General features: G+C 48.9%; 1 protein-coding gene across 11 annotated transcripts in view; it reads left to right on the forward strand.

The window, feature by feature from the left end:
• The window catches only part of PAK3 (p21 (RAC1) activated kinase 3), a 256,608-nt gene that overhangs the window by 128,683 nt on the left and 111,591 nt on the right, over positions 1 to 16,334 (forward strand). For 5 of the 11 annotated variants that reach the window (XM_059157371.1, XM_059157373.1, XM_059157366.1 and 2 more), the window contains exons 1-3: positions 2,137 to 2,387; positions 3,474 to 3,583; positions 8,750 to 8,897. The exons of 1 other annotated variant lie outside the window; for it this stretch is intronic. The gene's annotated coding sequence lies outside the window, so the exon portion shown is untranslated. Of the gene's footprint in view, positions 1 to 2,136; positions 2,388 to 3,271; positions 3,355 to 3,473; positions 3,584 to 8,749; positions 8,909 to 16,334 lie in introns of those variants that run through there. 5 more of the 11 variants (XM_059157364.1, XM_059157365.1, XM_059157368.1 and 2 more) reach the window with 5 other exon arrangements.

Below are 16,334 nucleotides of genomic sequence, written 5' to 3' on the forward strand. Positions count from 1 at the left end.
GGATTTTGGCCCCATGCTACTTTCTATAATCACCAGTGAGAGAAGAAACACACCCATGAAATGCTTAAATAACCATGTGCAGTGACTGCATAAAGAGCTCTGAGTTATAGCTGAGGTATAGGGAAGGATTAGAGTGAAATCAAATACCTTTTAATTACAATTTAAATCAATAGCCCAGAAGAATAAGTGAAATCATTAGCCAGAAAAAAATCCAGTTTTCTTTATTTCTTAAAAAATAAGATGTTCTTATTCTTTAAAATAACCCAAAATAAGTGCATTTTACAAATCAGAGATGTAACATTAAGTATATATTCATTCATTTAGGTCAGTGATTTTTAGATTACGTTTACCATGAAGCAAAAACAAAAAAAATCAATGTGATGAGCTACTTTCTTTAACCCCCAAGTTAATTAAAAAGATATCTGTAAAATCACTGAAAGCAGAACCCTTGTGATCTCAACCTATTCATCAGGGATTTGAGGAGGAGGGTGAAGCGTGTTTTTGCATTAGGAAGACAACCACCAAGCACACACACACAGAACTATTTAAAATGCCTGATTTAAAAAAAAAAAAAACACCAATCCAGTATACTTTTTTTTTCTCAAGCGAATATGTATTTTAACAGAGCCAATAATATCATGTATTATATTAGAAAAAAACACGGGCCTTGGACTCAGATCTAGGTACAAACTCCATCTCTGGGACTTACTACAGTGTTCATATAATAGTCATGTATGCATAAATATATCTTTTAATTAAAGAAAATTTTTTTAAAAATGCAAAGTGATCCTTTAAAAAATCTGAAGTATGTAGTTTACTTAGTCTTTGACTCTTTCCTGCCTGATCCTAGGTTGGAAAGGTCTTCGTTGTTCTTTTTTCAACTTCCAGCATGATCATAATTTTAAATGAGTTACTCCAAAGAGGTATCCCATTCTCTCGTATTCTCCATATGTTGTCTCTGTGACTCTAGAGGACTGTTGTGTGACTTTTCCTAAAAGGAACTTAGCAAATATGTATTAGTTCACTCTCTGTCCTAAAACTTGTTTTGCTACCATTATGGAGAAATGATGGCCAGATGTCATGGGGTGTTGAGTAAATTGGAGAAAAGTGTACTGTGGAGGGTCATAACCCATTTTGATTATTGAAGTATGTCAGGATATATTTGTCTTCATAAAAATAAGTTTGAAAGTGGAGAGGGACAAATCACCCATAAACTTTTACCTGACCGTGATAATTTAATGTTCTCTTCTAGTTATATCTGTGGGTGTATTTTACATCACTGTAATTCAAAGGTACTCAGTACTTTGCATTCTTTGTCATTTTTTATGACAGTTTACTGTCTCCTTGCTGGGATTTACCGTAGTTTATATAATCTAGACAAATCCTTGGGGGGGGGAATGGATTTCGAAGTAGCAAGGGATGATTTTTGGAGTTATATTTTAATTTTTGCACATGGGGGAAAATTTGAACTTTTTCTTAAAGGTGAGAGGCCACGGAAGGTTTTAGGGAGAGCCACATTTTAATGAAATTAAATATATCTATATATCTATGTATCTAAACTAATTGAGGTACTTGATTGATTGATTGATTGATTGAATAATGCTCCGTGTTTTGAAATGTGTGTTTCACGGACAGAGAGTTTCCCTATCTAGCTTGTCATCTCTGAATGCCACTGCAATATCTGCCAGAGTCTACAGCGTAGTCCAGAGACTCCATCAGCATAACCTGTTGGCCTGACAGGTGGTGTCCCAAATCCAAACCATTTCGCCCAGTAAAGAGTGCGGGTGTAGCTGGACGGATTTCCTCCCCTGGAAATTTATCTGAAATTCCAGTCTGCCCAAGGGAGGCCAGTTAATGAAGATCCATGAAATGCCCCCGCCTCTCCAGGTGCGCCTCTCTCTTGATGGCCCCACCTCTGTCTAGACAACCCTGACAGTGTAGAAGTTTCCATCTCCTGTTCCTTGCCCTCTCTCTGTTCCCTCCCCTTCAGTTTTTTCCCCCCTCCCAGGCGCTTCCTGCCTGGAAACAAAAGATTGGTCCCCAGCAGCCCACTCAGGGCGATTTTAGTTTTCTGCTCACCCTCTGATTGGCCCGCGTGCGGTGCAGAGCCCGGGTGACGTCATAGCCGACAGGAGCTAGGGAGCGGTTGCCGAGCCGGGCTCTGCCGCGGGCGGGCAGCTGTCGGCAGCGCACTGTCTGGGGGCTCGCGCGGGGGGCTGCGGCTTTTCCCGGCCCGGAGCAGGTGTGCGAGGCCGGGAGGAGAGCCGGGGAGAGCGGGCCGGGCCCGGGGCTGCGGCTGCGGCTGCGCCCCCCCCCCCAGCCCCGCCAGCCTGAGCGCTCGGAGGTAGAGAGGAAAGGTCTGGACAGGGTGGCTGGACCCGTGGCAGGTAAATCCCGCGACTCACGGCGCCCGGCTCGCTCAGGGAAGGGTGTGGCGCTGCTGGGCAGATTTTCTGCCTTTCCGGGCCTACCGCCCCCACCCGCTCCTGTTCTCACGGCGCCCCAGCTTCGGGTCCCCTCCGTGGCGCCCCTGGAGCCGGGAGACCCGGCGCGCAGTTCTCCGGCTCGCGCTGGGCGGACGCGGACGAGTGGGTGTGTCAGGGCCACTCTCGGAGGGCCTGGACCCCGGTGCACTGGGGCAAGCCCTAGGCTCGCCAACTGGGGCCTGGGCCGCTGGAGGCCAAAGCCGCCCCCAAAGCAACGTCAGCCCGTTAGTCCTACAGTATCTTCCCGCCCCCTCCCCCAGCCACAGAAGCGACGGCAGTTCCCCCCGCCCCCCGCCAAAAAAAAAAAAAAAAACCACCAAGGGGAGGAGGTGTGGCCGTGTCTGGGACAAGTCCGGGGTAACAGAAAAAGTGACGATTTTCTTCTATGGGGCGCCCTTTTATTTTTCCTTACCCTCCTCCCCTTATTTGGTCGGGGGAGGGTAATGACAGGACTACTCATTTCTTGTCATGTGGAGGTTGGCATGATGCAGTACTATCCCTAAAAAGCCTGGGGCGCCTCTGTTGGCCTTTGTCTTGGTCGGGGAGAGAGGGCAGGGGTCACTAGGGGTCATTAGGTCCATGGCCCCCCTACCCTCTCCTCAGCACACAGAGGGCCTTTCCCTCAGTTTGTGAACTGGCTCTGGCGAAATGACTGCCACACTTTGGGGTGAATTGAATATTTTAGATTCTTGCTCTGGCAGGCTTTCCTTCTCTGGGTGGTGGTTGAGGGTCGGGGTGTGAGGGCGCTGCCAGCAGGGAGAGAACCAAAGGCCCCACTTGATTTTTTGGTCCCACCTTCCAGAATCCAGTGGCAGACTCTGGACTTGAGGGTTCTAGGCTGTGGTCTGTAGAAGCAGAGGAGAGAAGGGTGAGTGGCTTGGCTTGGGGAAGCATGAAAGGGGGTGGTTGCAGTGTTATTTTTTTTAAATGGCTTTCAGCAGGGAAGCCTTTAGCCATGTTAGTCTTGCTCCTCCCATGGTTTTGCAGACTCAAATCCAGGCCAACTGTATGCCTGTCTGAGGTGTTGGAACAGAAGGAAGTCCATTCCCGTTGGTGACAACACTGTGGCCCTGTTCTGGGATGACCGAGGTATAAAGGTCAGTGTGGTTTTCACTGGGCCATTTGCAAAATTGTAATTGGGTAGGTCTGTGATTTGGTACTTGAGGCCCCTAACCAGGGGCACCTTTGGGTAAAGGGGCTTAATCTGATAATGGATGACTAAGAGGCCAGGGCTTGGAGGGAGAGTCGTATCAGCCTCCGTTTCTGGATACAAATGTCATACTTCCCTCCTCCATGAAAAAGGCAAAATGAGAAGAGACGGGCATGAATGCTGGGTAAAAGCCAGCAGCTGAGAATCTTGAGGCCAGAGGGACCTTGCAGTGTCAAAGAGTGGACTCTCCAAGCCTCCAGGCAGGCAAGTGGGCCTTGTAGGAGAGACTGAACAGGAAACGGAAGGGTCATTTGTAATACAGATGCAGGAAAAGGGGCCATAACACCCCAAAGGCTCCGACCACTGCTGCAGGTTACAGGTTGTCTGGTTAGAGGCCGAACTAGCATACTAAGCAAACAAGCATGCGAGGTCTTTGGGGGAGAAGGTGGTAGACGTGACAAGCAAGAAAAATGAGGAATAACTGGGGGGGCAGTGAGATGAGGGGTGCCGCCCCCATCAGAGACTCTGCTTTTGTGAGGTCAGAGACGAAGCTACTGTGAAGTCAAAGAGGGTGGCCAAGGCAAAAGAAATAAGGGCTAGAAGTCTAGACGCAGGTAAGCTCAGATGGAGCAGGTAGGAACAAAGCCATAGAGAGATAGAACAAGAAAAAAGCGATGGTCTTAACCAGGAGTCCTAAGGCCCCGATTTTCCTGGTGAGATAGAGAAATGGTGGTTGTCCAGGCACGTATGGCTCAGCCCAGACTTAGGGAAACAATTTCTTGATATCTAGGGACTCAATAGCATTTCCATCCACGTAACCTGCCTTCAGGAGCTAGTAGCTTTGGTCATAGGAAGGAGAAGAAATTCCATGAACAGCAGACTCCACAATGGCTCTTTCCTCCTGGGTAAGGAGAAGGAAGAGGGGGGTGGGCAGGGTCCCAAAGGGGATTGCAGGGGGAGCTTCATATCCCCCCAAGATAGGTAGGTTGACTGTTTTCTACAACGGGAGGGCCAGGGCCAGGTCTGGGATCCCTGCTGCAGGCACGGGTGTCTGCCTGAGCTCCAAAAATGCCCTTTTTCCCCAGGGCCCATGGGACTCTGGGTAGGCGAGGAATGGTGAAAACCCCTGTCCTAGAATGTAAGTGCAGCTGTTAAGGCTTCTGGGGCTCACTGATGTCCCCCAAGCTCCCCACCTGCCAGAGGCTGGGCGGTTCCCTCTGCAAGGCCTTGGGGTGGACTTCCCTGCCAACTCCGCACTCTGCAGCTTCTCCAGCAGGGGGCAGGAAAGGGTGTGCAGCAGTGGGCAGGGCCAGAGTCCTCCATTTCCAGTGTGAAACTGGAACCTTGGGATCAAGTCATAGCCATATGTTTAAAATCTGATTTAGGGGTACCAGAGAACCAAAGGAACCCCTGGAGTCTGGTGGTCTGTTTCCATTCCCTCCTGAAATGTGTCGCTTCCTCCTGTGCCCCAGGACCTTGGAAGGCATTTGTGTTTACATACAGCTCAATGATTACCCTGGTCACTAATACACACAGCCTCACCCAGAGTTTAATTGGAAATGTTAATCAGTACAATGGATCCATGTCTGATTTGCACATTCGGTCAATTATCGATTATCGACCGACTAATTGCAGGTTGGGGCAATCTGTGCTACACCCATGGGACATGGTGAGGGCAAAATGGCATAACTATCCGCTGGGTTTGTAGATGGATGGATCTGGAAGACTGGAAAGAGAGGAACAGTTCACTGGTGGGGAATGGGGACCATTCCTAAGGTGTGGTCACAGCAGAGCCTGGGCAGGTGATCACTGAGACCGACTAAGAACAGGACCATCTTGGAGCAGACACAGCAGGGAGGAAGGGCAGGGTTTTGTCCTGAGCTGGGAAGATGCTGGATTTGGAGAAGGAAGGTGTTTTAGAGACTAGAGGACACGGAGCTGGGGTGGAACCAACCCTGGAAGCCAGAAGTGAGGTGTTGTGGTCTGCTTCTGCCCCTCTCCGAGCCTTAGTCTCCTTGTCTTTTGAATGATGGGATTGGATGAGGTGGTTTCTGACATGATCATGACATTTTAGGAAGTGGGTCCATTTGTTCTTGGTCATGAAGCAGATCTACCATAGGACAACATCCCCCGCCTCCCCCCCCCAAATTTACCCTTTTAAATCACACTTTTTGGTATGCCCTTTCATTTGGGGGAAAACAGTACAAAACAAACCCCTAGCCACTACATACATTTCATCTTTTTGAGCAGCATTGTTTTTATTTTTATTTCATGTGAATGGAAACAGGAGGGAGAAGAGAAGCCCAAGTAGAGAATCTGCTAGAGACCCTAAAACCAAGCTCCTGAGAAGCTCTTTGGGGATTTTATACAAATCTTACGCAGTTGGGTGGAGGCTGATAGGCAGTCGTGGCGCCAACTCCCTAACTCAGCCTCAGAACTGAAGGGCCTGGGATGAGGGTCAAGGGAGGCCTGCTTAGGGTGTCTATCCTTCACCTTTCTCCCTCATCTCTGTCTGAGCGAGGTGGACTTTTTGGAATTCTGCACCCTCAAGACGCTACCCCTAACTGCCGGCACAATTGCGCCCTCTAGTGACCACAGCGGGGACACCTTTGGCAGAACTGCATCCCATGGCCCAGCTCCCTTTGCCAGTGCTAATCCCTTGTGCAGCTGTTAACTCCCTTGGAGAAGGGCTCCAGTGCTTCCAGGTGGCCTGAAGGAGAAACTGAGGCAGCTGCAACTCCCTGCAGGCCCTTCTTCTATATGGATGGGACTGGGGGTTGAGCAAGAGTGCCATCTCTCTAGCGCTTAGTTTCCTCCTTTGGGCCTGAAAAAGGTTCCAGAACTCTTTTCCCTGTTGTCTTTAGTGCTGGGCTGGGCACCTGCCATGGGAAGATCCTGTGGTAGAGAGAATGGTTGGCCACAGCTTCCCCCCAACCCACGTCCACACACAAGCCCCCCCCCCCCCGCCAACAACAAAGTGGTCACCTAGTCCCCAGACAGAGGTACTGGCAGGAAGCCAGAATGCAGCAAAGCTAGGGTGCTGGTAGGCAGAAAATGGGTACAGTGAACCATACCCGCAGCCTCCAGGAAGAGGCTAAGCCCCAGGTGAAGACACAGGACAGTATAAATACACAACAGGACACAGACACAGAATATGGCAGAGCCACGTGATACAGAGTAAGGATTAGATACGTGTCACACACATCCAAGGCATGGACCACGCAGGGCAGATGGGCAGCACATACACAGTGTATAGACAGCAGTATAGACACTGTATCCATACACTTGCTATAAACAGGACTGCACCCCCTGACGTGATACAGACGTGATACCCACAAAATAGCATAGATAAAACAAGGCATACATCTGACCAAGTACAGGTACCCAGATACCAAGGGGGTACAAGAAGCAGCACAGATACACCCCCTCAGTGTGTACTCGCACACGGAATACATCTCCACACTCCCAATAAACACCCCCCACCCCCGCCCCGGACAGGAGAGGGGAGTGTGCCCTCCAGGTGGAGTGCTGTGTCCTGCCAGGCTCCGCGCGCTGGTTCCAGTGGTGCAACTGGTGTATTTGAAGCGGGCTGCTGTGCAGTTCATCAGAGGCTGAAGCAAGGTGGAGTTAGGCCTGTGGAAAGCTCTCAATCTCACACAGGAACCCAGAGGTGCTCAGTTGGTCCAGGCTGGGGCCTCTACTGCCCCCCACCTCGATGTCACCCTCTAGCACTCTTCCCCACCCCCATGGGTGCTTGCTGCCATCCCCCACCCGGGGCTCAGGGGACTTTTTGTGGCCGTCCTTGAGCCCCCTTCCAGCCTTGCCCCTCTCTGGAGCTTTGGCAGCCATCACTCACCGACCCCCACCCTGCTCCCTTGAAGGATGAGCTCACACAGCCAGGGAGGGAGTGGGTGCACACCACTTAGTGGCCCAGTGGGTGGGATCTGGAAAGGCAGCTGGGAGTGTGTGAGTGGGAAGCACTCAGGGAATGCCAGGGCCCCTGAGGGACGCACGGGCAGCTGGGCCCTGGAATCTCACCAGGAGCAAGTGGCAGACCTGGGGTATGGCTTGATCTTCTTGTTCACCAAGGGGAAGTTGGGAATCCTGGGGCTTTTCATGGCTCCCCAAGGGTTCAGTTTTACTAGCTCCACCTTTAGCTACCCCTGCGTCTGTGTCTTTGGATTCGGACCTGGTGCATTCCAGCATCTGCTGACAGGTGCTAGCCTGGGTCCTTTGCTTTGATGGAATTTCCCATATAGTTGCTGCTCTTCTTAGAGGACAGACACATGGAGCAAAGGTGGGGGCAGGGTAGGAATGATTGCAGAGGGAGTATCCGTCACCTTGAGAGGCTCAAGCAATTGTGGCGCAAGGTGGAAAAGAGAGGGGTTAAAGATCTTGCCTCCACGGTTGGACATGGGAACCTCTGGGGGGAAGATAGGGTAAAGAGTCACCCTGAAAAGCCCCAGGATATATTCGCCCTAAGAAATCTGAGAAAGACTGTCGAGGGCCTCCCTGTAGTGGAGATTGGGGTGGGGGAAGCCAGAAGGAGGTTCCAGTTAGGATCAGAGGCTGAAGCCTTCAGCGCTGCGAGATGATAGCAAATTAGGGACCCTCCAAGTGCTTCCCCCCACCACCCAGTGAAGGAGGTTGCTGAGAAGGGAAGTAGGTGGGGACCTGTAAGTGACATAGAAAGCATGGCTAGGTCTTCGGGAAGCTTAGGTGTCTCCAGAGCCAACGTGCATTTGCCATGATCGCTGTGCTGGACCACCACCTGCAAATATGTGGCTCCTTCCCATCTGTTCCAAGCGATCTAGTTGTCCTGAGTCTTGTCCAGGGCGGCTGAGCAGGTCTTCTCCATGAGCTAGCAGGCAGAGCCAGAGTGAGTGGCAAGGTGACAGCAGTTCTCGACCTGAAACTCCCAGTTCAGCGCCCTTTCTGGACTCTGACCCCACAAAGCCCTTTTTATGTTTCTCCCCTCCGATTCTCTGCCTCCTCGAGCAGTTTTCTGAAATCCACCATAGCACGTGTATGTGATGTTTGGGGGGGTTGGCTGAGGGAGTAGTAGCGGGTATAGCAAGAGGTTCCTGCGCCCCCACGATGCTTCTCTTGGCAGGTTACCCCCAAGAAAAAGCAGCTGAGTCCTTGCATCTTGTGGCAACTGGTGTGCCCAACACTGAGTTTGTGGGAGCTGAAGGCAGCCTGGCCCCTTCTCATGGGCAGTGCCTACCTGTGCTGAGGTCCTGCAGCCGTGGCAATAAGAGGTGAGTAATGGGTTCCAGAGCAGGGAGTCAGGGATCTCCAAATCCAGGTGAAGGCCACCTTTCCACCAGAGCTCTCAGTATTAAAGACCCTGGCTGGGCCTTATGAGCCAGGCCTCAGAGCACAGCCCCTTCTTTCTGGTCTCTCAGTTTGCTCCATCTCTAATACGGGGATGATAGCCATGACCTACATCATGGTGTGAGTAGGACAAGCAACCAAACGGTCATGGCGAAAACCTTTGCAGTTGTCAGGCTCCATGTAAGAACTTCCATGTAACCACTGACATGCTTCCCTTCAAGCTGGCATTTCCTTTTCTCATGCTTTCTGGATGTCAAAGTGGCATTTCAGCCACATGTCACTGACTGACCAATCAGTTCCTGAAATTTCTCCTCCTCTACGACCTTCATTTTACCTTCTTATTCAAGACGTATCCCCACCCCATCTATCCTAGCTTCCGGGCCTCAAGGGCTGAAACCTTCCAGAACCTTCCCTCTACCTTCTCAACCAAACAGGGAGCACTCCCCCCAAAAACAGGTCCAACAACACTTGAGCCCATAGTATACGGCATAGCCCTTGCTTCTCTTCAACCTTTGATCATTCTTGCACGATTTCTAGAGTATTCATCTTGGCAGGTAAACTAGACCATAAATTAGGGGTAGGGACCTGATTTCACAAGTCTACGTCTCTCTCCCAAGTGCCCAAAATTCCCCAGCAGCATTTCGATTTGGGCCCCTCTCTTCCTCTCCACTTCTTTCAGGTTCCTTGGCCATGTCCTTCTTTCCCTTCAGGCAGCCAGTAGGGCTTCTGCTGTCAGCTACCCGTCTAGCCTTCTGTTGCCATATGCTGCCGTCCAGCTACCTGTTTGTATCTTACATGTCTCCCTCTCTTTGTCTGCACTTCTATTTGTCAGTTATCCTGGCACCTCTCCTAACATCCAAGTCAAAAGCAAGCAACCAATCAAACTTTTTAAAAAAGCAAGAACAACAACAAACAAACAAACAACAACCTCCCCCCCCCAAAAAAAACCCACAACAGAAACAAAGAGAAAACAAACAAGGAATACACAGTGTAGTTCCTCTTCCCACGGAGCTCGCCCTGGGTCTGATGGGACAAAGGAAAAGTGCCGCTCAGCAGTAGGTGTTTCAATGGCGCCTCTTGGTGAAGGGAAAACTCCAGAGGTTCGGCTGGATCTTGAGGGTGTGAAATTACAGCCCTGCTGATACTGATGTATTCAGCATCCTAGAGATGCTGCGGTAGGGTATCTTCTACAGACCTTGAGTGACAGACGGTAGCTAGAACTCACTCAAGTCAGAAGTGAGCCCAGGGGTCTCTCCTGGGTGTTCTGTGACAGTTCCAATAATAACGTGTATTTATTGTGTACGGTTGCCAGCACTGGGATGGGCATTTTTCTTGCACAAGACTGTTTGATCCCACAGTAACTCTGCAAGGTAGGTATCTTATTCCTACTAGTTACTGCTTTTGTTTCTGATTATAAAAGTGAGACTAGCTCGAGGTAGGTACTACAATCATGGTTTTGCCCACCAGGAGACCAGGGTTGAGAGGGGCTAAGTAATGTGCTGTATATAACTGGACATGTGCTGTGGCTTTAGGAGGAAAGAGGCTTCCTCAAGAGTTTCTCAGCATCCCAAATACTTCAGTGCTCTCTCTCTCTCTCTCTCTCTCTCTCTCTCACACACACACACACACACACACACTCGGGAGCACACTTGTGTACTCTCGGACCTTCACATAATCCTTATCCTTCCTTGGCTCACACTTTTCCTACTGGACACATTCATAGTGACAGTCACATCCACCCCCTCATCCTCCACGTATTTACAGACATGCTGCATGAGGGCCCACACTCACATGGCCGAACACTGCCTTGTACATTTTTGTGTTCATGCGCTTGTAGTGGCACACGCTCCACACTTGCCATACAGCCCCTCATGTTCTTACCCACTCACGACTTTACCTCTTCTTACATGCTCACACACTCACAGTCCACCTTCTAACCTATATCCACACTGAAGGTAGAATCACATTTGACCCTCAAATTCCTCTGTGCTCACACACAGTCTACACACAGACCCACACCAATTTTCCCTTGTCCGCTGCTTATATAACCATAATTACCCTCGATTTTATACATTCTAACACACGGTTTCCTGCTCACCGTAAAACAATGACACAGCTCCTAACTCCTCGCAGGGACACACGCACATGCATGCACGTTCCCACCATAAATACATTCTCCCCCGTTTCAGCTGCTATACCATCTTACAGTCTTACCCTCAGTATTACATGCTCTGGGGCTACGACTTGGCACGGACACAACCTCGCCACCTCCATCACATTCACACAAAATCATGCTTCCACAGGGAAACACACTCATTTTGACACCCATTCACATTCATTTGCTCACCTTCATGCTGAGACTTGATCATCAGATATAGGCACACACACTTCCACTTTCTCTGACACACATCACCCTGCCCTCATACTCAGAGTCATCGCAAAGATGCATTCACACTGACACACACCAACACATCCATCCGCTCGCTCGCATTCAGTACTCACGCTAGTTCATGTCAACATACAGTCACACTTACGGCACACCCCTGCCTCGATACTGATGTTTGCACATTTTCACAGTCTTCCATACTCTCATGTTCACAGCCATGCACACTGAATTCTACACCATCACACTCTGTCACGCGCATGTGCTTTCACGTGTACACCCTCTCCCACGACCATTTCCGTATCATACACATTCACACCAGCAAGTTCCCCACAAGATCACATTCTTGCCCGCTCTCACTCTCGTCCTCTCATACTGGCATACCCTCACACCGCCACACACATTCCCTCCAGTACACACGTGGGGACCTGCACAGTCAGTGACCTGCATTTACGCTGGCACACCCGCTCCAACCCACACAATCTACATGGTTGCCCTCAATTCCTGTAAATGTGTTTGTGCACTCACACATGGACTGCTGGTGATGCCGTGGATGGCCACGCAGACTCACACTCACTCAGATTCTCAGTCCCCCTACAGCATTTCCCCTGAGGTGGATATACTTGCTCACATTGGCCGACATATCCACACAGTCACTGAAGCATAAATGCATTGCCTCTAGCTCAGCGAACTCGCCTGAATGGTCACGGGCTCTTCTGGGGACTCTCACATGGATGCATTGATGCTGACACCTACTCACATGGACATGGACTTATACCCCCTCCCTGGAATGATCTCACTCACCCACATCTGCAACTCACACATGGTTTACAGTGACCCCACCCTCAGGTACACACCCCACATCCCCAAACATACATATGGCCCTATATGGATATTGCCACAGCCACGTACTTTTTCACTGACACACACCCCATCACACACCCCACGTGAGGAGTTCATAGTCACAGTTGTCACTTTTTTTTTTTATCCTCCCCCACTGGATCCTCCTCCCCTCACCCCTGCTGGAAGGTTTTTCAGCCACCTGTGGCTGATGAAAAAGTGTTGGTCTCAGCCAGGTCACCCATGGGACCAGATATTTCCAGAGCAGAAAGGAGTGCAATTTATGTCTAGGATTAAAAAGAGAAAGCTCAATCCCACAGATCAACTCTTACGTCCTTTTGCCATAATTTTATTTTACATGAGTCATCCCTAATAGATCTTAGCTGGTTTACCCAAAAGGGTTGGGGTTCAGATGGTTTATTTTCTGGAAGTTTATGGCCTAACTTGCCACTTCCTTTCTCTCCCAAGGGTTGGGGGGCAAGGTAATGCATGTTTCTTTATGTACTCACACTCGTTCCCTAGGCAAAAGTGTAGGTCTCTGATTTTATGTTTCTGATCTGGAATTCTCTACTGTTTCCAGTAGGCACCTCTAGCCAGCAAGGTCTACTCTTCCCCTGTTAGCCTTGGAACGTGGTATTCAAGTTTCTGTATGTGCACACATAGACCCCACTGGAATTTCAACAGCTGCTACTGACAAGTTAACAGAGGAAATTTCTCAGTAGGCGTGGATAAAGGCAAGCTGAAGAAACTTCCTTGTGTTCCAGACAGACTGTAGATTTCCCTGCAAGAGGGTAAAAAGAAGTGCAAATCCCAGGAATGAACCAACCAGTAAATCGGGGGGGGGGGGCATGGTGCCAGAATCCTGTGCCATCCCAATTCCTGACGAGAGATTTAGAAACATGAAAGCACCTTGTAGGGGCCTCCTTAATCTGTGGCTTCCCCTACTGGAATCTTTCTGGAGGAAAGATGAGGGCAAACTAGGCCCAAGCTGCCCTTTGATAATGGACTCTAGCACCATGGGGAAAAGCCTGTACTCTGAAATACCACACATTACCCTCTACACCTGCGATTAGACTGAGGCCTTCTTGGAAAGCAGAGACCACATCATCTAACTTATTTTGGATTCCCACAGTCTAGTGTGATGCCAGGTCCAGAGCAGCTACTTGTGAAACTCCAGTAAGAAACTGAAAGACGTGGGTGGACAGCAATGTGTCAGGACAGATCCAATGCCATTACTCAGTGACATTACTCAGTGTAGATTGAGGATGTCCTAGGGGCCCTATCGAGTGCTAGACCCAGAAAGAGATTCAGATGGAGGAAAGAAACATACCCTGCCCTTGAGGTACCATCATTCCAATGGAAAAGATAATCACACCATGCAACAGTACCACAAGTTAACAGTCTTGAAGCTTGGGATTGAGGCATTCTTTATCAGCCAGTGGTCTTCAGGCTCCCAAGGCCTTGAGAGCTCATGGGTGGTTGGGAACAGCAGCCAGGATGTGGGGTAGTCATTTCCCAAAGCAAACCTCTTTGTAGACCTCTTGCCTCGTCCCAAGATGTGCCATCTTTCCAGAAGATGGTGTAGCAGGGCCCTTTATCAACTGTGCCTAAGGTAGAGGAAGGAAAGTGAGCTATAGACATCAATGGAAATTTTATACTGAGTTAAAATTTAGTCACCACCTCCTCCAAGAGATGGCTTTAGAGAAATAGCCTGGCAAATTTACATTTGACCATTTCTGTGGATATGCTGAGAGTCACCAAAAGCAATTTATGTAATTTTACAGGACTGGGTGAATTTTAGGAAGGAAAAAAATGCACCTGCCTGAATTCACTTGGATGCCTTGTGAAGTACTAAGTGAACCAACCCATCCCCATGGATTTATATGGTATCTTAGACTTTCCAAAACAGTTAATAACCCATTCATCCATTACAATAGAGAAATTAGGAACACCAGCTCTAGAGTCCAAAGACAGGCACTTGAATCCCAGTTTGGCTGCTTCCTAGCTGCAGAACCTGGTTTGAGTCAATTACTCATCCCTCTTAAAGCTCAATTTCCTCATCTGTAAAATGGGAGGGACGCTAATATCTTCTCCCTCACTGAGTTGTAATGAGGATGGAATGAGCCAGTGTGCATAAGCATGTAGCCCACTGTCCAGCCAACAGTATGTGCTCAACAAATGATAGACCTTCTTACCCTTACCACAGCCCTCTGAGGTGGGTGCCTTCAGAGGGACAGAACCCGAAGACAGCAGAGAAAGAAGATGGTTCTTTGCAGCCAACAAGCTGATTTTCACAGGTTTGGTTGCCTGCTTTCTTTACATTTCTGCTTACCATAAGCTAGGAGGCAGTGTTCAACCCCACCTAAGAAGCTGAGGGAAGAACAGAACTAACCTATGGAGAGTTGCCACCATTCCTGGGTTCTTCTGGGACATGCTTCTCTGGACATTGAAACAGTGTTTCTTGTTCATGTACCTGTCTCTTCTAGTCCTACAACTTTTCCCTTGAAAGCAGGAAGTCCCCAGTGATGTCACCTTTATTTGCTGGTGTAGAACCTTCGTAGAGGAGAACAGGAGAGGCAGACTCCCTATCCTGGGGGAGACAGAAGTTTGGTATCTAACTATACACACACCTCTGCCCTTGATTCTAATGTTGAAATGTCTGTTTTGAGGGCAGAGGGTTTGCCCATTTCCTGGCTTTGGTCCTAAGTGGCACAGTGGAGAAACAGTTCACTGTGAAGCCCTCAGGACATCCGTGTTCATGCAAAGGCTATGAGTAACTGAGAACACATTATGTCCCATGGAACTGTTGTGTGGCTGAGGAGGCAGATATCAAAGCATGGGCTTTGGAGCCCCACAGACATAGGGTTGTAGTCTTACTCTTCCACTCTATGTTCTTAGCTGGTGATTTGATGTCTCTGGAGGTCCATTTCATCTGTAAAATGGAAATAATAATACCTAATATAGTTACACAAGTGGCATGAACTTGGGCAGGAGTAAGTAACATGAGATCCCAATGCTGGTGATTTTTTTTATGGCTCGTGAAAACTAAGGTCATAATCATAAGCGTCTTCTCTGGGTAGAATATCTAGAATTGCTTCCACATATTTCCCACCTTTGGATTCTTTGGTTCTCACAACCTCTTGGCAATGTAGTCCCCTTTCATACATGAGGAAACAGGTTCAAAGGGTCACGGATGTATCCAAGGTCATGAATCTCATTAGCAGCAGTACTAGACTGAGGTGGGACCCAGCCACACTGAACATTTGTGTCTTGGCTTGGCAATGCCTTTCGGGACTACATTGAACAAATAAGAGCTGTTTGAACTGAGCATAATCCTTCTTGTGGAAAAAGAAAATTGAATACTAGCCACGATTCATTTGCTAGCCCCACCCTATTGTATTTTTCTTTGTATCCTGTGCAATGTCTGATACAGTGCTGGAGTGCAACAAATACGACCTCTCAAGAGTGTGCTTTGCAACAAGGCTGAGTGATAAGTGGCCACCGTGGTATTCTTTACCAAAAGGAAGGTCTTTCTCCAGGCATGCTATGTGGTTTTGTTCAGGCTGCTCAAGCAACACCAGATGTCCACAGAGTGTGGAATTCCTTAAAGCATTCTGAAGCACATCCACAGACCGCTGGTGCCACATGGCTGTTTTTCTTGACATGAAAGTGACATGACATCAACCTTAGTCAACTCTAGCGCAAGGATGGAAGGACACAACGTGGAGCGTTTTTTACCTCTGTGTGGCTTTTTCTTTCTCTTGTGTGTATGTGTGTAGGTGCCTGCCTCATACCCATACTCAAAGTGAAGTACTCCTCTCTTAGTTTCCAAGACATCTAGCAAGTTCCTCCACTTCTTTAACCACATTCCTCAGGGGTCTCTGGTTCTTTTTCCTCTTCTAGCCCCTAGATGTTGGTGTTCCCCAGCAGTCTTTTCTTCTCTCTTACTCTGTACACTTACCTGGGCAGCTGTGTGCCTCTTCAGGTTCATATCTACAGTGCACATGTCCATCTCTCTTGAACCATTTCATGATGCCAGATCCACATGTTAGAGCAGCTGTTACATTTGTATTTATTGTCTCTAATCTCGGTGTCTCTGTTGAGAGGGCTAGATAGCTGAAAAGAGATTTTTTCCCCG

Source organism: Mustela lutreola, chromosome X, assembly GCF_030435805.1.
Source record: "Mustela lutreola isolate mMusLut2 chromosome X, mMusLut2.pri, whole genome shotgun sequence".
Taxonomy (NCBI): Eukaryota; Metazoa; Chordata; class Mammalia; order Carnivora; family Mustelidae; genus Mustela; species Mustela lutreola.